Source organism: Erinaceus europaeus, chromosome 14 (genome assembly GCF_950295315.1).
Source record: "Erinaceus europaeus chromosome 14, mEriEur2.1, whole genome shotgun sequence".
In the NCBI taxonomy this organism is placed as follows: Eukaryota; Metazoa; Chordata; class Mammalia; order Eulipotyphla; family Erinaceidae; genus Erinaceus; species Erinaceus europaeus.
The window spans coordinates 9,604,487-9,627,689 of NC_080175.1; the positions used below are offsets into that span (position 1 = coordinate 9,604,487).

At 40.7% G+C, this 23,203-nt stretch overlaps 1 long non-coding RNA gene across 1 annotated transcript in view; it reads left to right on the plus strand.

Annotated features, from left to right (window-relative positions):
* The window catches only part of LOC132532737 (uncharacterized), a 30,969-nt gene extending 17,699 nt beyond the window's left edge, over positions 1-13,270 (plus strand). Inside the window, exons 2-4 of the long non-coding RNA XR_009544636.1 lie at positions 9,403-9,551; positions 12,616-12,850; positions 13,101-13,270. This is a non-coding gene — a long non-coding RNA (uncharacterized LOC132532737). The remainder of the gene's footprint in view (positions 1-9,402; positions 9,552-12,615; positions 12,851-13,100) is intronic.
* The last annotated feature ends 9,933 nt before the right edge of the window (positions 13,271-23,203 follow it).

A 23,203-nucleotide genomic window follows, 5' to 3' on the forward strand; every position in this document is an offset into this window, starting at 1 on the left:
TATGCTAGAACATAGTTTCTATAACTATATGAATTTTAAAATTGATTAGGTTTAACAGTATATACTATCATTAATCTTGGCAATTGTGTACTTATGGCTGAGTATGTCTTCAAAACATTTCATTTTGTTGTTTTTAGATAAAGTATTTCATAATTGTCAAATATGTCAATTTGATTAATAGTCCTGTTCATGTCTTACAAAATCTTAATAAATTTCCACCAACTTTTCTGTTATTGACTGAGCGAGGAGTGTTAATGTATCCAAATAAAATGCATATTATCTGCTTCCCTTTTCAGACCTTCCAGTTATTTTCTTTATGGATTTTGTAATATGTGCACTCAGCAGGCCCTCAGATATCTGTAATTACCCTTTTAGGTAAATACATGTCTGGGACTCCCATGAAATCTGGAATAAATGATTTTTTTTTAAACCAAGAGACAATATTCCTTATGATCTCAGATAGTATTTATGCTCTGATGGATACTTAGTTTGATGTTAATAGGGAGTCTGTTTAAATTTAGTTAATGTTTTCATGGCACATGTTCCACTATCTTACACATTTTACCCTGTTTATGTCTATATTAGAAGCATATGTCCTATAAATAGCTTATAGTGTGTCTTGTTTAATAAATAAAATCTGAGTCTTTTAATTTATGTGAGTTTTTTTCTCCCCATTACCAGGGATTCATAACTCTGAGTCAACTTTTTTTTGTCATATTCAGAGAGACAGAGATAGAAAGAGAGAAGGGAAGATACTGTAGCACTGAAGCTTCCTTCAGTGTGGCAGGGTGAAGGCTGGGCTTGAACTTGGGCTTCTCATGTGGAGAAACAGGAACACTATCTTGGTGAGCTACCTTGCTGGTCTAGTGTATCTATTTTGATCATTCTCATGAATATGATTATTGATAATAATCTATAATTTTATAATAATAATTATATAATAATAGATAATTTTGGTATAATAATTGATAATTTTGAATTAAAATCTACTATCTTGTTAGTTGTTGTTTTTTCTTATCTGTTTGCTTTTCCTGTTACAACATTCATTCATTTTTTTTTGTTGTTGTTGTTGCCAAAAATTCACTGGTCCAGGCTGACTTTTCCAGATGTGGGGGCAAAGTCCACAGAGCTGAAGCTTCTTTTAGTGGCTTGGAGACCAGGGGCTTGAAACTGGTGAAGTACATCACCAAGATAGTACTCTTAATTTCTTTCTTAAGACCAAATTCCTGTATGAAATCATATTTCTTCTACCTGAATGATTTCTTTTAATATTTCCTCCCACGTGGCTGTGCTGGCAATGAAGCCTTTTGTTTTTGTTGCCTGATTGTGTCTTCATCTCTCTTTTACTTAAAAATATTTGTGCTGGATTACAGAAACCAAACATTCCACCTTATGCATCCCATAAAGAATTTTGGTCCATAGTCCCAGAGGGATAAAGAAGAGGGAAGCTTCTTTCTTTGGCCCAGACAGAAACTATAAGTCTCTCTCTTCCTTTGCTTTCTTGCTTTCTTACAGGGGATTACCATGTGAGCAGCATGTAAGTCAGCTTTCAGTCTTTTTTCTTTCTTTTTCTCTACCTCTCTCCTTCTCTCTCTCTCTCTCTCTCTCTTTCCCTAACATGTTTTTTTTTTTAACAAAAATTTAATTTACCTGAAAAAAAATAAAGAGGGAAGCTTCTAATGGAGGGGATGGGACACGGAACTCTGGTGGTGGAATTGTATGAAATTTGTACTCCTGTTACCTTACAATCTTGTTAATCAGTATTAAATCACTAATAAAAAAATGATCCCAAGTACATAAGGATAGTCTTTAGTTAGGGAAAAGAAAGCATGAAATACATCTGATGATAATTATGCTCTGTTGTTTTTCTTTACAGATAAATTCTCTTTTCATCTGACTGACTTCAGGACTTCTTTTTTGATTTGCCTTCCCTTTGCACATATCTAGGTGATGTGTTGGTCTTACTTTATTTATTTATTTACTTATTTACTAGGTGTTGTCTGACCTCTCTGGATCAGTAGTTTGGTATCTATTACTAATTTTGAAAGATTGTTAGCCTATATTTCCTCATATACTTACTTCTTGGTTATATTCTCTTTCTCTCTGTTTTTTGATGTCTGTCTGTTAGGTCAATGCCCATGTTTTTTCACTCTGTGTAAGCACTTGTCTTGAGATTTTTCAGGTAAATATTATCTTTATTAATTGAATAAAGACAACCAGAAATCAAGAGGGAAAGGGATAATAGAGAAGGAGAGAGACTGAGAGACACCTGCAGCACTGCTTCACCACTTGCAAAGCTTTTCCCCTGCAGGTGGGGGCTGGTGGCTCAAAGCCAGGTCCTTGTGCATTGTAACATGCCCTCAACTAGGTGTGTCACTGCTTTTTTCTTTCCTTTCTTTCTTTCTCTCTTTCTTTTTTTTTTTTTTTTAATAAGAGTAGGAAGAAAAAGAAAAAGAGTGGGAGGGCCTGGCTAGTGATGTACCTGGTAGAGCAGCATACATTACAATGTGTAAAAACCCAGCTTCAAATTATCTGTCAGACTCAGGCAAAGACTAGTAAAATCATGGGCCCCTTGGAATACGCCTGAAATAGAATTACTAGCTTTTCCAAAACAAAGACACCTAAATCTCCATCTGCAATATTCTTGCCTTTTGTTTCATGATTAGTCAACAACCTGTTCTGCTTTGTATCTTAACTCTTTCCTCAACCACCAGGTTCCAGATGATACCATGATGCCAACCTGAATTCTCTGGGTAGAGGACCCCACCATATGTCCTGGAGCCCCGCCTTCCCAGATCCTTGCCCCACTAGGGAAAGAAAGAGACATCCCTGTCCCACTAGGGAAAGAGAGAGGCAGGCTGGGAGTATGGATCCACCTGTCAAGGTACATGTTCAGCGGGGAAGCAATTACAGAAGCCAGACCTTCCACCTTCCATACCCCAGAATGATCCTGGGTCCATACTCCCAGAAGGATAAAGAATAGGGAAGCTATCAAGGGAGGGGATGGAATATGGAGTCTTGTCAATATTTCCATTTTATAAATAAAAATTAAGAAAAAACACCCAGGTTCAAGCTCCCAACACCTAACTACAAGGGAGAAGCTTCCTAAGTAGTGAAACAACACTGCTGGTGTTTATCTCGCTCTCTCCTCCTCTCCTCCTTCTCCTCCTTTATCTTCTTCAGTCTTAATTTCTCTCTCTATCCATCCAAAAAATAAATAAATAAAAGAGTGGGAATTATATCCTTTCTAGTTCATCCTACCCACATGTTGAAACTCAGGTTTCTACAGCATAACTTTAAAATAATTTAATTATATCCATCTTATGGGTGTGCTGTGTCTTGGTTCAAGCTATCTTTTCTATATTTTTGGCATTTAAATTAGTTAAAATTTGTTTTTTACTATTATCAGAAATGAGTTGACACATACATTGGGGTACATCTTTACATTCTTAACTGAGTAGGAAAAACTACCAGGCACTGTATAATTAGGTACATTTTTCTTAATAAGGATTTTGCTAAATGTTGTCAAATTGGTTTTCAGAAAGTGACAACATCTCACACCCATCAGTGGAACTGAAAGTGTGGCTGATTATAGTTTGGGGACTGTGGGGATGCTGCTTCCATAGGCCTGAGATTTGCTTGACCATATGTAACCCTCACCCAGCTATTTCCTGGTCTCTCTCTCTCTCTGGTCATCGCACTGCAGAAAACAACAGGAGAAAAGAGACCCCCCCAGTGAGGCTGGATGAACCTCTGCCCAAGCTGCAAGACAGTGTTCTTTCAATGACTAATGAAGATATTAGCAGAGCATTTTGACATCTTCCATCTTAGAACTGCTACCCCCAGTTCCAACACCCAGGCCAACCACATTTATGCGACGCTGCCAGCTCAAATTGGACGAGAGGGAGATTAATTCCTGATCAAGGGAGCTTCTCACTACTGCACTGGCAAATAAATAAGGGAAACAATCTCTTAATATTTGGGGGTTGGTTGGGTGGGGAAGGATGTTGTGGCTTGGATTTTTAATTCCAAATTAAAATATGTAATGCTTTAGAAAGTCCTTGCTATTGAAGCTGCCAATAATATTTAACGTGAAGGTACTCACCATTTCCCAGCCTCATACTGTATAATTTATAACACTAAGCCCTTTCAATACTCCGAAATGCCAGATAAACTTTTCTCATTTGCTCTTAATTTGGTCACGCAGGATAATACCAACATCTGAAGGCTCTTTAAACTGCTTTTTAAAATGCATTCCTGTGAGCACCCCCATGCCCCTCTGCTCCTTGTCATCATCTATAATTATTTCCAATCCAAAGCGGCCCTTAATGCACTTATTAATCTGGCATTCTCCTCTGTGTGAAGCATATCCAGCTCTATTAATTTTTTAAAAAGCACCCCCCCTTTTTTTTTATAAGGATCTGCAGATGCTTGGCTATTACTGAAAAGCTATTAGAAGTTAACACCTCTCTCTCCCTGGAGACTGGCATCGTCCTAGGCCTCCAAATGCCACCCTGTTTTGCATTATCAACTGCTAAGACCAAGTATTAGAGATTTCTTCTTTTCCTTTTGCTTCAGGATGGGTAACGCTATTATTAGCTAATGGCAGAAGTCTTCCTGGTCTGTGAACACAAAGAGGTGGTTGTCTGGGCTGACACAGATAGAGTTTTAGATTTTTTCTGGATTTTTCTGAGTTCCTACCTTCAGCCTGGGAATGTGTGATTCCAGGTGAGCAAGACAAGTCTTGTCTATTGGAGAGAGGTGGGAAAGAGAGACGAGAAAGAGAGAGAGAGAGAGGGAGAGAGAGAGAGAGAGAGAGAGGACAGACTTGTTCCTTTCTCTTTCCCCAGCAGCATCTTCTATTTGAGCCCATCAGATCCAGCTGTGATAAAAAGCATGACATGGGTCTTGGTGAAATATCTCATTTGGGTAGTGTGCTTCTTTGATATGTGTGTAACTCAAGTTTAAGTCCAGTCTCTCTTACTTAAAAAATATTTTCTATTTATTTATTTATTATTGGATAGAGACAGAGAGAAACTGAGAGTAGTGGGGAAGACAGAGAGGGGGAGAGAGAGAGAGAGAGAGAGAGAGAGAGAGAGAGAGGGAGAAAGAAACATCTGCAGTCCTGCTTCACCACTCATGAAGTTTTCCCCCTGCTGGTGGGACCAGGGGCTTGAACCTGGGTCCTTGCACACTGTAATGTGTGCGCTTAACCACCACGTGTGCCACCACTGGATCCAGTCCAGACCCTCCTGCATTGAAGGATGCTCTGGTTCTGTGATCTCTCTTGCTGCTTTTTCTCTCTCTCTCCCTCTATCAAAAATATTTTTTAAAAGCATAATGTGATTGAGGCAGTTGTCCTGTAACAACAAAGCTTCCCTCCCATTTCTTCAGAAGTAACCCAAATAAATCGCTTTTGGCTTCAGGAGGCCTGAGAGAGCCCTGGGTGGCCTACGTGGGAAGGAGGGAGAAGATGTGAGGAAAATATCGGCCATAACTGTTTCAGAGATTTAAGGCTTGGGTGGCTGCTTTCAGGTCACAGGCTGGGAAGCAGGAGGGGGGGACCAAGCTCTCAGAAATGGCTGCTAGTCAGGCACTGACAAAAAAGTGTAAAAGTGAGGAAGGGGTGGGGTGGGGGTGGGGCTCATTGTAGTAATTCGAGTCTCAGCTGAGTTTCTTGGGTACCGTGCTGATGCTGAAGAAGCCAATCTGCCTGTGAACAGGCCATTATTAACAGGCACTTACTGCTCATGCTTGGGCTCACAGTTCTTCCTCTTTCTTCCTTTCTTTCTTTCTTTCTTTCTTTCTTTCTTTCTTTCTTTCTTTCTTTCTTTCTTATTGCCACCAGGGTTATCACTGGGACTCAGTGCCTGCACTACAAATCCACTGTTCCTGGAGACTATTCCCCCCCCCTTTTGTTGCCCTTGTTGTTTATTGTCGTCATTGTAGTTATTATTGTTCTTATTGCTGTCGTTGTTGGATAGGACAGAGAGAAATGGAGAAAGGAGGGGAAGACAAAGAGGAGGAGAGAAAGATAGACACCTGCAGACCTGCTTTACTGCTTGTGTAGCAACCCCCCTGCAGGTGGGGAGCCGGGGGCTCGAACTGGGATCCTTAAGCTGGTCCTTGTGCTTCGTGCCACCTGGGTTTAACTTGCTGTGCTACCGCCCGGTCTCTGGTTCTTCCTCTTTCTTTATCTACACAAGTATTTGGGAAAACAAAAAGCTAGAAAACAATGCTGGAGACATTGAGGGAGTGATCTCAAGTCACCCTCACCGTGTTCTTCCAGAACAATCTCTGCTTGACCGAAAAACAGCACCTTCTACCCTGTTCCCTCCTTTAGTCTGCACTTCTGACGATACCTTTCTTTTGCTTTCCTGAAACTCTGCCATTGGTCAAATCTGCCTCACTTATAGGCAGTTTCCTCTGAGAATGTTCTCTTGAAGCATTATCTTCAGTTTACAGATGAGGAAACTGAGAAACTGGAAAGAGAAGTCATCTCCTGGGTTCTTGCTCAGATAAGAACAGCACTCTATGCAGGTTTTTCTGGTGCCAGAGTCCAGCTTTATTCTCATTGGCTTTGAGAGTTAATCATTTATTTATTTACTTATCTTCTTTATTGGGGGGATTAATGGTTTACAGTCAACAGTAAAATACAATAGTTTGTACATGTGCAACATTTCTGAATTTTCTACATAATAGTTCAACCCTCTAGGTCCTCCTCTGCCATCATATTCCAGGATTCCAGGACTTGAACTGCCACCACCCCCCCCCCCAAGTTTTTTATTTTGGTGCAATACACCAATCCCAGTCCGCGTTTTACTTTGTGATTTCTTATTTTTCAACTTTTTTTTTCTTACTAGTGATTTAATAATGATGGACAAGATTGTGGGATAAGAGGGATACAATTCCATACAGTTCCCACCACCAGAATTCCATATCCCATCCCCTTTATTGGAAGGTGTCCTATTCTTTAATCTCTCTGGGAGTGTGGGCCCAGGATCATTATGGGATGCAGAAGGTGGAAGGTTTGGCTTCTGTAACTGCTTCTCTGCTAGACATGGGCATTGGCAGGTTGATCCATACTTCAGCCTGTCTCTATCTTTCCCTAGTGGGGCAGGGTGTGCCTAGCCAGAAAACACCACAACAGTATGGTTAAGTTGTTATTGTTGGCTACTGTTTGGTCATCTCAACCATGACTGATTTCTCAAAGATGACTCTTTAGGGCACTTTTCCAAAGGGCAATAAACACACACACACACACACACACACACACACACACACACACACACACACACACACACACATTAGGAAGGTATTAAAATTGTGAAACAGTAGCCTGAGAGTAGAAATAACTTATGACAGAACTGTTCTAATATAAGGCTTCAACACAGTACTATTTTTTGTAGCATAATAGAGTTCATTTCTCTGGCAGTTCGTTTTTTTTTTTTTTTCTGAGTATTCCAAATAAATGTAGTCTGTTTTATTCTTCAGTGTGGTATTGCTTGTAATTTAACACTCTCCCTGAACTAACTGCAAAGATTGCATATTAGTGACAATGATGTTAAAACTAGTAATGGTCATAATCTCAAGCCTTTCCATCCTGTGGGTGTACACACACACACACACACACACACACACACTATTATTATTATTATTATTATTATTACTATTTCCATTTGGGGACTCTTAGGGCTCTAAGTCATTCTCAAGTTTCAGAATACAAGCTGAAATAATCCATTTTGAATTTGTTTCTGCAATATGTTGTCTTGGTGCAAGTCTTACTTATTTTTTGAGGAAAGTGCTCTGATAGTAGCTATTCAGGGTATGTTGGGAGGTAGTACAGTGGATAAAGTGTTAGATCTTCAAATATGAGGTTCTGAGTTCAGCTCCTGTCACAGCATCTACCAGAGTAATCCTCTAGTGCTTGTGCTGGCTCCCCCCTTATTTTTAATTGATTAATTAATTAATTGATTACTGGATAGAGTCTAAGAGAAAATTGAGAGGGGAGGAAGAGATGGAGAGACAGAAAACCCTTGCAGCTCTGCTTCACTATGCCTGCAGCTTTCTCCCTGCCGGTGGAAGCCAGGGGCTCGAAGCCAGTTCTTTGTACTCTGTAGTGTGTTCGCTTAAACGGGGGCACTACTGCCTGCCCTGTCTCTCCTCTTTTCATAAATAAATGTATAGAATAATGTTAAATAAATAAATTGAAAACAGTAAGTAGGAGTGCATGTGTGTGTGTAGCCTGAAAAACTCTTTGAGAGAATTTGATCTCCAGAGAGTATAATTTGATCTTTGGAGTTTCTGACATTGGGGTAGACACATAAAAATGTTTTTCTCAGTGTTATTTGTCATGACAAAAGAAGGAGAAAGAAAAAAAGAAAGAAAGAAAGAGGGAAAACAACCTAAAAGCAAACTACAAAATATTATTTAGAGAATTTTTTTTGCAATCCAGAGCCTGCAGTATATGTGATTTATTTCTCACAGGTTCACTTTTTAAAAATATATATGAGAGAGAGAGAGAGAGAGAGAGAGAGAGAGAGAGAGAGAGAGAGAGACTAACTCACTGGAGATTCCCCTAGTGTTTTGTGAGTCTCATGTGGTGCATGGTTCAAATCTAGGCTTTGTGCCTGGCAAAGTATAAGCCTTACCCAGCATGCTATCTCTCTGACCCCAGAAATATATTTAGTATTATTCTATTTTAGGAAAAAAAAATCAAACCAAGCCAAAGATCACAAGAGTATCTATGGTTGAACTTTCTTTTGTGCAGACATGAAAGCTAGTGAGGACTTTTCCTAGGGTTGGAAGGTCACTCCATTTTTCCCCTTCCTTATTTTTGGGTGGAGTTACTTGTTAAGCATGCAGGTAATCCTTTGTAATAATACATAAATTGAGTAAAGAGAAATGAAGTCACCTGTAAAGTTGAGGCTAAGAAATTGGGTTCCCTCTTAATTGTCAGAGGATTTTAAAAATTAGCAGTGCTCCTGCTATGGGACAAGTTATTCCCACCACTTGTCATTTTGAATATGTAGCAAGATTTTACATTTTCAAATTGCTGGCTCCTAGTGTTGTATTCTTACACTTGACTTTAGGAAGAATTTATATGTTAACACAGCTCTACAATAATATAATTGCAGGGATAGAGAATAGTCTCCAGTTATCAGAGAGTGCTTATCTCTCAAATAACTTAATTTTTCTTCATAATTTAAATAGCAGATATGGATGGATGACTCGATAACAGACAGGGAAGCAAGGGTTTGAATAAAAAAGTTGTCGCTGAACTATAATGTGCTATCTGTCTAATAAAAAGTCATGCTGATGTCATGCCTGATAATGCACTTGATTGAATAACATTGTTAACAGACTGCTGAATGTATTGCTTTTCTCATGGACTTTGCTTAGACTCATGAATGGGATGTCTTCCTCATTCTTCCAGAGGATTCCATGTTTCAGATAATCAATGCAATGAGTACCATATCAGCTTGCTTCACCTCAGACTGTGTACAGAGATATCAGATATGGAATGTCAACCCTTCACCTTCATCACTCGGGTGAGACCTTTTCTTTCATGGTATTCTCTAATTCCATTCCAGGAGGTTCACTTCCTAACAAAGTCCCAAAACCTAGATATAGGCCAGGTCCCCTTAGAGCATATGTTCACATGTATCCATAAAATTAGGGCAAAATATATACCTTAAAGCAAAAATACACAATAGTCTATAGTGAGTCAGTATCAAGTTCATAATGAAATAGTGTCCACTTAGACTTAGATACCCTCCTCACCTACTTCCCATTACAGTTCCCTCACTCACACCAAAGCTAACCTTATCAAAGCAAGGACTGCAAAAGCTGAATAAGGGCAAGAGACTGGTACACTTTAATGATAACTCTTTAGTCACTATCAGACCACTCCATCAGCTGGGGCCCTAACCGGGGAATCCTGAGATTCCCAAACGAACTTGATGGGCCTAGAACTCGAATAAATCCTTCTCTCCATTGTTACCGATTATTTCTATCAGGAACAACAAAATAGACCCCTTTGTAGGCCCCCATAGGACCTTGCCCTCAACTTGAATCAACAACTGCAGAGAATGTTCCATCCTCTGAAGGGATGCTGGACAACATACTCTATGCTACACCTGAGGAAGATGAGTTGATACTGGGGCAGCTTGGAATGTTCCTACTGATGACCACAGAATGTGAGCTCAGATCTAGAGGGATGCAGAGGTCACATACACAAGACATTTCTCTTTGCAGTAACAAACTCTGTGGAAATCTGAGGCGATTGGGCTGGGGCCCTCATCCACTACTGTCATCTGTGTCATTTCCAGGTCTGTTTCTATCAACTGATTTTCCCCCTCATCATGGACTATAGCTCCCCGCTTCCTTGTCTAACAATTTTTTAAAAATATTTTATTTATTTGTTAATGAGAAAGATAGGAGAGAGAGAGAGAGAGAGAGAGAGAGAGAGAGAAAGAAAGAACCAGATATCACTCTGGTACGTGTGCTGCCAGGGATTGAACTCAGGACCTCATGCTTGAGTGTCCAATGCCTTAGTCACTGCACCACCTCCCGGACCACATCTAACAATTTTTGATTGGATGCGGGACACTGTGAATTTGTTGTTCTTTGGTTTTTGATATTTTTGTATCCTTCATCATTGTTGAGCTTGTTTTGGGACACAGGTAAGTTATTTAGAAACCACTAAGTATTTTTAAATTTTATGTATGTATTAGATAAAGGCAGAGATAAATTGGGAAGGAAGGGGGAAATAGGAAAAAAGACAGAGACTCCTGCAGCCCTGCTTCACCAGTTGTGAAGCTTTCTGCAGGTGCGGGACCAGGGGCTTGAAAATGCATCCTTGTGCACTGTAATGTGTGCATTTAACCAGATCTGCCAGCACCAGACCTCCAAATCAGTAGATATTTATTTTTAAAAGGCATTGCCAGAGATTGAACATAAGGTCATAAGGTCTCATACATGTTCATCACTACAGATCCACTTCTGTGCTTCAACATTTATTTATTTTATTTATGCACTTCTGTGCTTCAACATTTACTATTTCTGTGCTTCAACATTTATTTTACTAGTTTTAGAGAGAGAGAGAGCAAGAGAGGGAGGGAGAGAGGGAGGGGGAGGGAGAGAAGAAGAGAGGCAGGAGTGAGGGGGAGGGGGCCAGGGGGAGGCGGGGAGGGTGAGGAAGCAAGGGGGAGGGGGAGGGGGCCAGGGGGAGGCAGGGAGGGTGAGGAGGCAAGGGGGAGGGCGAGGGAGAGGGAGAGAGCTTCTTTTTAAAACCTTTGCTGGGCATCCTGCTGGCATCTGGAACCTGGTGGCTGAAAAGAGAGTTAACATACAAAGCCAAACAAATTAAACTTCCCTGGACAGAGGACGCCACCAGTGTGTCCTCGAGCTCCGCTTCCCCAGAGACCCACCCTACTAGGGAAAGAGAGAGGCAGACTGGGAGTATGGATCAACCAGTCAATGCCCATGTTCAGCGGGGAAGCAATTACAGAAGCCAGATCTTCCACCTTCTGCAACCCACAATGACCTGTGGTCTATACTCCCAGAGGGATAAAGAACAGGAAAGCTACCAGGGGATGGGGTGGTATATAGAGATCTGGTGGTAGGAATTGTGTGGAATTGTACCCCTCCTACCCTATGGTTTTGTTAATGTCTCCTTTTTATAATAATAATAAAAAAAAACTTTGTTGGGGGTTGGGCAGTAGAACAGTGGATTAAGTGCATGTGGTGTGAAGTACAAGGAAGAGTTTAAGGATTGCAACTGGAACCCTTGGCTCCCTTCCTGCAGGGGAGTCGCTTCACAGGTGATAAAGCAGGTCTGTAGGTGTCTATCTTCACCCCCCCCCCCAGTCTTCACCTCCTCTCCATTTCTCTCTGTCCTATCCAACAAAGGCGACATCAACAATAACAACAATAACAACAAGGTTCAACAAAAGGGAAAATAAATAAATTGAGTCTGTATGGAGTTTAAGCATGACTCCCTCTCTTGCAGCATTTATACCAGTGTGTGGACAGAGCCCTTTCATTAGTAGTAGAAAACTAAGTAACTGGAAAAGACAGGACCTTGCCCTCAATGTAGATCAACAATGGTAGGGACTGCTTCATTCTCAGAAGGGAGGCTGAACCAAATCCCCTACCTGGTCTAGCAATGGGTGCAGCCTAGAACGTTCCTAGCTATGACCACAGAATGTGAGCTCAGAGATTCAGGGACTCAGAGGTTACATAGGCTCCTGCACTGAATATAGGTCTCATAAAATTGATGGGGTCTACAGCTAATGGTATTTACATACTTTTTCCAGGGTTGGGAGCTACCCTTTTCCCTGATCCAGCTTTCCAGTCCTATTTTCAACCCTGACACCATCTCCCCAGATAATACCTTTAGCCTACCTGCATGTTAGCTGTCAGGTTCAGGCAAAAATTAGAAAAGTCATGGGCCCCTTGGAATATACCTAAAATAGACTTACTAACTTTTTTTTTTTTTTTTTTTTTTTTTTTACAAATGAAGGCCCCAAATCTCACCTACTATATTCTTGCCTTTAGGTTCATGATTAGTCAACAATCTGTTCTGCTTTATATTGTAATGCTTTTTTTCAGATACCAAGTTGCAGATGCTACCATGATGTCAACCTGACTTTCCCGGGCACATGACCCCATCAATATACCCTGTAACCCCACCTCTCTAGAGTCCTGCCCACTTGGGAAAGATATAAACAGGCTGAAAGTATGGATCGATCTGCCAACACCTATGTCCAGTAGAGAAGAAATTACAGAAGCCAAACCTTTCACCTTCTGCACCCCATAATCATCCTGGGTCCATGCTCCCAGAGAGGTGAATAATAAGAAAGCTTTCAATGGAGGGGATGGGATACAGAGCTCTGGTGGTGGGAAATGTGTGGAATTTCACCCCCTTTATCCTATAGTTTTGTTGATACTTACTATTCTTTATTTTATAAATAAATAAGAAAAGGCCACTTGATGTGGAAACCAGTATTTCATGAGAAGCAGAAGATAAACAGAGACACACGGCTGAAAACAAAAGCTATAACATAATTAATTTTTTTCTATTTGTCCAATTTTAGATTTAAAGTCCAATCCCACACTGAAGCTTTCGACTGAACCAAGAATAAGCCAGGTGTTGATAATTTTAAGGAGTGTATAATTTCTAATAATACTGAGCAGTGACATGATTTGGCTTCCCTTGTTACATTTTTAAAAAATAATCTTTGTAACACAAGTGTAAAGAAAAGTGTTTATTACAAAAAGAGTTCTTGTCTTTAATGATTTTTTTCCCAATGACTTCCCTGAGGCTCTACTTCTCTGTTCTTTACCTCAGCCAAACTTCCCCTCAGTGCTGAGTCCTGACTGAACTGTCAGAGCCTCATTTGTCATTGAGTCTGTGTGGAGTTTAAGCATTCTCTCAACTCCATACAAATCTTAGCGCTTTGGTCAAGTCTTTAGTTTCTCTTCACAATGTGTTTGCATTGCAACTGCAGCATCTTGTCTGATAACTCGAAATGAAAAGACATGATCAAATGTGTTGACAACTCTTTGAGCTGTGATAGATGCCTGTGCTACGTAGGTTGTTTGAGTGGAAATTATCTTACAAGAGCCTTTGTCACTAAAGAATACTTTTCAGATTATTATGGCAATTTTCACTTCCCTATGAAATCTTATGAACTTGATACAAGTGTGGACGCCTGGCTAGACCTGTTGAAGAGTCTGAGAGTCTCTTCTATCAACTTTCATGTATTCATGCATGCCAGATAATGTCCCAAAGCTGAACACTGGCGGCTTTATCAGACATGGGCCTCTAAACTCAGGTGCCCAGAGTCAGGATACAAGAAAACGCTTGGGGAGTCGGGTGGTAGCACAGTGGGCTAAGCACACTGTGGCGCAAAACTCAAGGACTGGCTTAAGGATCCCAGTTTGAGCCCCGGGCTCCCCACCTGCAGGGGAATCGCTTCACAGGCGGTGAAGCAGGTCTGCAGGTGTCTGTATTTCTCTTCCCCTCTCTGTCTTCCCCTCCTCTCTCCATTTCTCTCTGTCCTATCCAACAATGATGACATCAATAACAACAACAGTAATAACTACAACACTACAACAATAAGGGCAACAAAAGGGAATAAATAAATAAATAAATATTAAAAAAATAAAAAAGAAAACACTTGCTGAATAAGTATGCAAATGAATGAAGATGGAGGAGAAGTACCTGAGGAAAATAATCTTGGCTCATCAAGTCATTCTGTTGCCAGTGACCTGAGCTCCTCAAGGTCAGAAACCTATACTTTGGTGGCAACCACTATGCTGATTAGTTGGAGTTCTTTTCTTTTTCTCATTTCTTTTTCCTTTTAAAAAAATTTTATTTATAAAAAGGAAACACTGAAAAAAACATAGGATAAGAGGGGTATAACTCCACACAATTCCCACCACCCCAACTCTGTATCCCATCCCCTCCCCTGATAGCTTTCCTATTCTTTAACCCTCTGGGAGTATGGGCACAAGGTCATTGTGGGATGCAGAAGGTGGAAGGTCTGGCTTCTGTAATTGCTTCCCCGCTGAACATGGGCGTTGACAGGTGGATCCATACTCCCACTCTGTCTCTCTCTTTCTCTAGTGGGTTGGGGTTCTGGGGAATCAGAGCTCCAGGGCACATAGGTGGGGTTGACTGTCCAGGGAAGTCTGGTTGGCATCCTGCTAGCATCTGGAACCTGGTGGCTGAAAAGAAACTTAATATGTAAAGCCAAACAAGCTGTTGACTAATCATGAACCTAAAGGCTGGAATAGTGCAGATGAAGAGCTGGGGAGGGTCTCCATTTTGTACATAGCTAGTAGGCATATTTTAGTTATATTCCAAAGGGCCTGTGGCTATACTAGTTTTTTTTTTTTCTTTTTTTCCCCTGAGCCTGAAATGCAGGTGGATCCAAGTTATTGTCTGAGGAGATGATGTCATGGCTGGGAAAAGGACCAGAAAGCTGAATCAGGGAAGACAGCAGCTCCCAAACATGGAAAAGATGTATGGATAATGTTGACTGTAAACCCCATTGATTTGATGTCATCTGGGGCCCATATTCATCTTAGGAGTGTATGTGACCTCTGCATCCCTGTAGAGCTGAGTTCACATTCTGTGGTCATCTGTAGGAATATTTAAAGCTGTCCCAGTATCGACCCATCTTCCTCAGGTGTAGCATAGAGTATGTTGTCCAGCATCCCTTCAGAGGATGGAACATTATCTGTAGTTGTTGATCCAAGTTGAGGGCAAGGTCCTATGGGGGCCTACAAAGGGGTAGATTTTGTTTTTCCTAATAGAGATGACTGGTAACAATGGAGAGAGGGATCTATTAGAGGTACAGGCCCATCATGTCTGTTTGGGAATCTCAGGACTCCCCAACTATAAGCTCCAGCTGATGGAGTGGCCTGATAGTGACTAAAGAGTCATCATTAAAGTATGCCAGTCTCTTGCCTTTATTAAGCTTTTGCAGTCCTTGCTTTGATAAAGTTAGTTTTGGAGTGAGTGAGGGAAGTGTAATAGGAAGTAGGTGAGGAGGGTATTTAAGTCTAAGTAGAATATTTCACTATGAACTTGATACTGAGTCACTACAGACTATTGAGTACTTTTCCTTTCAGGTATATATTTTGACCTAATTTATGGATACATGTGAACATATGCTCTATCTCATGGGACCTGGTCTATATCTATGTTTTGGAACTTTGTTAGGAAGTGAACCACCTGTAATGTAATTAGAGAATCCTATGAGTAATGAGGCTGAGGTATTGACATTCCATGCCTGACATCTCTGGACACAGTCTGAAGTGAAGCTTGCTGAGGTGGTACTCATTGAGTTGATTAGGTTGGGATCAGCGGATGTAGTATCATTTGGTACAAATTGAGAGACACATGCAGGAAAGTGATCCCCAGCCTAGAGGTTCCAGGACTGAGGGAAATATAGGCTGTATAGAGGAAGTGGGAGGTTCCTGCTGTCTTAGGGATTAAGAAGACAATAGATAGTTATTGCTATAATCACATTATTTGGCAATTGGGTTAACTTTGAAATATCCCTTTGTTAGGATTTGCTGTATCATACACAATATCACCATAATTTATGTCCTTTGACATTATTTGTATATAGTTGTGTCACTGGTTGCTTCTGTTCTCCCTGGTCTAAGCTTTTAAGAGAGTCAACATATCAAAGACTCAGCCTATGGTCTGTGAATTAACAAGTTTGAGACATTCAATTGTTTTTTCCCCTCTCATATTAATTAAATAGTGATTTATATGAATACAAATTAATAGGAGTGTACATAAACACCACAGTTCTTTTCTTACTGTTCTGTAGCAGTGCTTAGTAAGATGAGTGCATGAGGGTAGGTTTTTATTTTTCAGAGAAAGGTAGAAAGATTTTTATTTTATTTTTTTTCTCTGTGGATGGGTATTTTAGAGAGGACTTTTACCTGAGGTGCTGTTTTGAGCTTGGCAACTCAGAAGAAGTTGGGGGAGAGGAAATGGTGGCACTGTTGGTGGTCTTCATGGAGAGACTTCTTTCTACAGTTCTGTTCTGTTCCATCCTGGAAGTGTGCTCTCTCTCTCTCTCTCTCTCTCTCTCCCCACATGTTTGCAAAGATCTTACATGTTTTAGGGAGATTCAGTCCTAATTCAAGGAAACTTACTTCTGTGACCCAGGGAGCTTTAATATAGAATTAATGTATCTATTTATTTATTTTGATAATGCAGAGAAATTGAAAGTGGAACTAAAGGAGAGAGAGAGAGAGAGACACTATTTTACCACTTGTAAGGCTTCCACCCTGCCACCCCAAGTAGGTGGGAACTGGGGCCTTGAACCCAAGTCCTTTGCATGAGAAGGTATGTGCTTAGTTGGGTATACCACCACTCAGCCCCAGGATCCAATATATTTGCTCTAAACTATCTGTCAAGAGAATTGTAATGCTTCTTAAGCTTTTCTTTCTTTTTAATTTTTTAAAAAATTATCTTTACTTGTTGGATACAGACAGCCAGAAGTCAAGAGGGTAGGGGTAAATAGAGACAGAAAGACACCTTCAGCCTGCTTCACCACTTGTGAAGCTTTTCTCCTGCAAATGGAGACCGGGGTCTCGAACCTGGGTCCTTGTGCTTTATAACATGTGTGCTCAACCAGGTGTGTCACCATCCTACCCCCTTAAGATTTTCTTTACTGGGGAAGATGCCACTTGAAAACATCTTGCCTTTGGGATATTTTGACCCCTGGAGATTTCCTAGTCATAGGAAATCATTGAGCTTTCATGATGGTAGAGGAGACAGTCATATACCTTGAAGACAAATGCTAGAAGATTTTTGGTATCTGCCTGAAATATTAACAAAATTTTCATTTGGTTACAAGATGATGCCAGTTATGCTTTTTATCAACATATAAAAGTAAGAATTACCCTCCACCTTCCAAAAAATCAAGAAAGTATTACCCTTAGTATTATTACCCTCCACCTCCCAAGAAATCAAGAAAGCAAAATTTCAAGTGAAAATCATGCTCCAATAAAGATTCAGTGTATGGGTTCTGATATTTTATTTATTTATTTTGCTTGATAGAGAAAAATTGAGAAGGGATGGGGATATAGAGACATTTGTTGTTAAAATTCGGAGGCTCCAGCTGGCCGGGCTAGCTTCATGGGCGGGTAACAGAGACGACCAGAGACATACGGCTGGGCAGGGAAGCTGTATTTCTTTATTCAGGAACAACGATTCATAAACTAAGACAAACTAATCACCAAACAGAACTCTCCTGCCTCTTTCCCCCGCAACGGCGCCAAGCACTCTCTAATTCTCCAACTCTGGAACCCTGTTGGGGTTCCTTGGGGTGGGGCCAAGCGGCCCGTGAAACTAGCAGGACTGATCCAATTTTCTTGGCAGGAGGAGAGCTAGAACAACCCAATGTAAAGCATACAACAATTGATGTTGCTGAGGAGTTATTCTGATGCAGTCTCCGCCCCCAGGTTTTACTACGCCCCGCGAAATCCTAGCAGTGCCCCCTTCAACCAATCCTGGCCCCACACGTCACCCCTGGTTGTCGCCCAATAAAAAGTCCCCTCACCCCCCCTCTCTCTGGGCTCTCAGCTCCCCCTCTCTCAGATCTCGCCCCCTTCTCTCCCCCCGTGGTCAGGTAGTGGGGACAGCCATTGCCGGCTGGCCCCACGTGGTCTGAACCAAACCCCCCCATCCTATAATAAAGATTTGTGTACCCCTTTGCTCTGGACGTCCACTCTCTTCTCTGCGGTGCAGCCTGACACCAGACCGCCACAACAACAGTGTATGGGTTCTGATATTTTATTTATTTATTTTGCTTGATAGAGAAAAATTGAGAAGGGATGGGGATATAGAGAGGAAGAGAGACAGAGAGACATCTGCAGCCCTGCTTCACTGTTTGTGAAGCTTCTCCCTTCCCACCCCTACCCCCACCCCCACAGAGTAATGTGTGTGTTCAACCAGGTGCACCACCACCTGGCCCTGGGAGAGGGTTCTGTAACTGCTATATATTCAGGCAGTAACCTCAAGAGTTCATATAGTCTAGCTTGTGAAACTCATCTTCATGACTATTAGCAAAAATAGTATCCATCCCATCATATCTTTCAAACTGAGTCTCAGACACACCAGTTATACTGATCTCTGGTGCCTTTTGAGAACTGAGTCTGAAATAGAAATAAACAAAATTGTCCTTGGCAAATATTGATTCTGTATTACTTTCAGCTCCTGCTCCAGGAACACAACTTCATAAAATAGGATGTTCTGTTAAAAAAAATAAAACATTTAGGAGTTTTCTATGGGGGCCAGGTAGTGACATGCCCAGTTGACTGCACTGGTTATCATGTACACACAAGAACCCACCTTGAAGTCTCAGATTCCCACCTTGAGTGGCAAAATCCTGCTGCAGGTGTCTCTCTTCCTCTTTTGTTTTCCATTTCCCTTTTCTCTCTTGATTTCTTACTGCTCTATCAAATAAATGAACAAAAAGGGGGGAAGGTCACTGGAAGTTATGAATTCATCATGCAGGCATTGAGCTCCAGCAAAAACCCTGGTGATAATAGAAAATTATTGCTTACATGAGTATATTTTAAAAAGATTTAGCATACCCAGCTAGAAGAAATCTTTAATGGGCATATTAATTTTGATCACTTTATTGATTCTCCTCATGGTTTTTGAACATGTGATCTCAGGGCATACCACCACTAAGTTGTCTCCTTGAGCTAGTTTTATCATTCTTTGAGAGAGAGAGAGAGAGAGAGAGAGACCCAAGATGAGATTAATAGAGAGGGGAGAGATGCCATATTATCAATTACTTCACCATTCCTGCAGCTCCCATGATGCTTTCCTGTGATGCAGGGGCTTGAACTCAGAGTCTTATTCATGGTAAGGCATGTGCTCGACTGTTTACTACCTCCTGGTCCCTCTCCTCATCTTAGAGTGCAAGAAACTTCATACCTAGAAAGGTTCAGTGACATGTCAAAGGCAATGCAGTGAGTCTCAGAGACAGGGTCCCTGCTTCCTGATTCATTCTGGTGTACCACAGCCTCTAGTTCACTTTTGCTGCATATCAAACCATTCTCAAATATGGTCACTTAAGAGAACAATGGTTTATTTAGGAGATAATTCTGCAGGGCAGCTATTTGACCTGAGCTCAGCAGGGTGGTGGTTTTTCTTCTCTTGTTTGACTTGCCTGGACTGACTCATTTGTCTCCAGTGGGCTGATTATGTTACCTGGGGCTAACTGAAACTGACTTACCTGAGCTGTCTGGGATGGCTGATGCTACTTTCCATGTGTCCCTCATCCTTTAGTAGGCTAATGTGACTTGCCCTCAGAAAACACACATTTAAGAAAATCCAGGGAGACTTGCAATCCTCCTAAGAAACTCTGCTTGTGTCATGACTGTTAATGTTGCAGTGGTCATAGTAAACCACAAGACTAAGCCCCGATGGAAGGAGGTAGAGAGATGATAGATAGAGATAGATAGATAGATAGATAGATAGATAGATAGATAGATAGATAGATAGAAAGACTTGTGGCAAATTTACAGCTTGTCAACTGAGAGATTTTGCTTTGGAATGACAAATTGCCTGGCAGGTCCTCTTTCCTAAAACCCCCCTCCTTCCTCACATGACAATATTGACATGCAGTCTTTGTCAATTTGATCATGGACCAGTTTCTTCAGATCCAATTATTTTCTTTCATCTGGTGCTGAGAGATTATAATGTATTGCATATTATTTCCCTTCTGGTGTGTAATCTATTTTAGGTGAACATATGGGAAATTCAAAGAAAACTTCATTTGTAGCCCTCCAATTTATGATGGAATATTCTTCAAGCTTCCAATGTGGTTATAAAGAAACCAAAAGTATCTACGGATACACCCCATTATTTCTTGCATAACTCCAAAGGGTAACAGTTGTTTCACTCTACATATATTTTGAACTTATTATTAGTGAGATAATAATAGTTTATAAAATCATAAAATTATAGGAGCATCATTCCACATTACACTCAACTCCACAGTTCTGTATCCCTCTCTATCCAAGCAAAGAAAACCACCACAATTCTCATCAAATATTTTTTATTTAATTAAAAAATCTATTTATCCACTTATCAGAGACAGAGAAATTGGGGTGGAAGGAGGAGAGATGGAAAGAGATGAAGAAAGAAAAGAAGAACAAGAAGAAGAAGGAAGAATAGGAGGAACAGGAGAAGAAGAAGAAGAAGGGGGAGGAGGAAGAGTAGGGGGAGAGGAGGAGGAAGAGAAACCTGCAGTTCTGCTTTACCACTTTGAAGTTTCCCCCTGCAGATGGGGACTGGGGCCTTGAACCTGGGTCCTTGAGCTTACTAACATGTGTACTCAATAGGGTATGTCACCACCCCACCCCCAAGTATTATTTTTTTGAATATGGTTTCTTCTTTTTCTGAGACCCCTGTAACTCTGAAACTAACCTTTCAATTTTTATATTTTTAAAAAACTAAAGGTCAAATTATTGAGTTTTATAAATATATTACTACTGTAAAAATTTCAATGACAGTTACGTACGAAAAAGAAAGTTTAAAAATAACTCCAAGTGCTACCACTCAGTGGAAATCATGTAAATATTATCAGATGTATATATGTATATTTTATCTATGTAGCAATAGCCACAAATAATGAACTCCATTCTGTCAATCTGTTTAGCTATTTGTCTATGTAGTTATCTATGTAGGGGATATGTATATGTGTATATATATGGATATAAAAGCTGACACACATATAATATATGAAAATCTATTTATGTATGTGGAAGTCCATTCATAAAAAATATGGCATATGAATTGTGCATGGAATTTCTTTTAAAAATATATTTAATTATATTTTAATTAATATTAAATTTAATATTACAACCAGTGGCACAGCTGGTTAAATACACAGGTAACCTTGCTCAAGGAGCTGGGTTTGAGCCCCTGCTTCCTACCTGTGGGGAGGAAGCTTCATGAGCAGTAAAGCAAGTACTGCAGGTGTCTCTATGTTTCTATCCCTCTCTATTTCCCTCTCCTACTCAATCTGTCTCTTTCCTACCACATTAAAAAAGAAAGGAGCAACCCCCCTGCAGGTGGGGAACTGGGGGCTCAAACCTGGTTTCTTGAGCCAGTCATTGTGCTTTGTGTCATGTGCGCTTCACCTACTGCAGCACTACCGCCTGACCCCCAATCCTATCTAACAACAACAACATCAATGGCAACAGCAACAACAACAGCAACAACAACAACGGCAACAAAATGAAGGAAAATGGTCTCCAGGAGCAGTGGATTCGTGGTGCAGGCACTGAGTCTCCAGTGATAATCCTGGAGCGGGAAAAAAAAGGAAAGAAAAAAGCGGCCACCAGGAGCAATGGATTCATAGTGCAGACAGCCAGGAACGACTGAGCCCCATTGATAACCCTGGTAATAGTAAAAATAAAGGAGTAACATTTTATTTATTTATTTATTATTTTATTAGTGATTTAATAACGATTGACAAGATTATAGGATAAGAGGAGTACAATTCCATACAATTCCCACCACCAGAGTTCCGTATCCCCTCCCCTTCATTGGCAACTTCCCTATTCTTTATCCCTCTGGGAGTATGGACCCAGGATCTTTATGGAGTATAGAAGGTGGGAGTTCTTGCTTCTCTGCTGGACATGGGCATTGACAGGTTGATCCATACCCCCAGCCTGTTTCTATCTTTCCCTAGTGGGGCAAGACTCTGGGGAGGTGACTTTCCAGGACACACTGGTGAGGTTGTCTGGTAGCATTTGAAACTTGGTGGCTGAAAAAACATTAAGATGTAAAGCAGAACAGATTGTTTAATAGTCAGGAACCTAAAGGTAAGAATAGAGCAGATGAGATTTGAGGTCTTCATGTTGGAAGAAGCTAGAAGTCTATTTTAGATATATTCCGATGGGCCTGTGACTTTACTTATTTTTGCCTGGGCCAGTATTTATTTATTGTTTTTAATGAGAGAGAGAAAGAAACAGAGAAAAAGACAGAGCACTGCTTAGCTCTGGCCTTTGGTGGTGTGGGGATGAAACATGAGGCCTCAGACAAGACAGTCTTTCTGCATAACCATTTTGCTGTCTCCTCCATCCCATGATAATTTCTTTTAAAGGGAGAGACACCACAGCTCCTAAATAGTCCTCCTATGTGTGCTGGGGACTCAACACTGGGCTCACATACAGGGCCAAGCCAGCAATCTCCCAGGACAACTATCTCATTGTTCGTTTTAGTCTTAAAATGTATATTGTCTGGAAAGAAAGAAAAAAGAAACAAAAAGAATGTGCAAGAAATTATTGAACCTGAAATAAAAAGTTTTCACCATCATGGATATTGTTTTCTAAAATTTTTCTCTAAGATTAAAAGATAATGAAAAAAGAAGATTGAAGCTGGTGTAATCTTTTCTAACTGCATATTTCAATTCCAGGCCCTATCAGTTACCTCCCTGCCATGAAAGATGAGGGTATTAGCACGTTCACACCTCCTCCCACTCCTTTCCCCCTTCACTTGGTTTTTCTTCATCTCATCATCATTACCCTCTGAGGACTTAGGAAATGTTCATAGTTCACACAGCAGATTGCTATTAATCCTTGGTTTTAATAGATTCCATTCAGCACTAGTCATTTCACTACACCTTAACCATCATCACGCAGT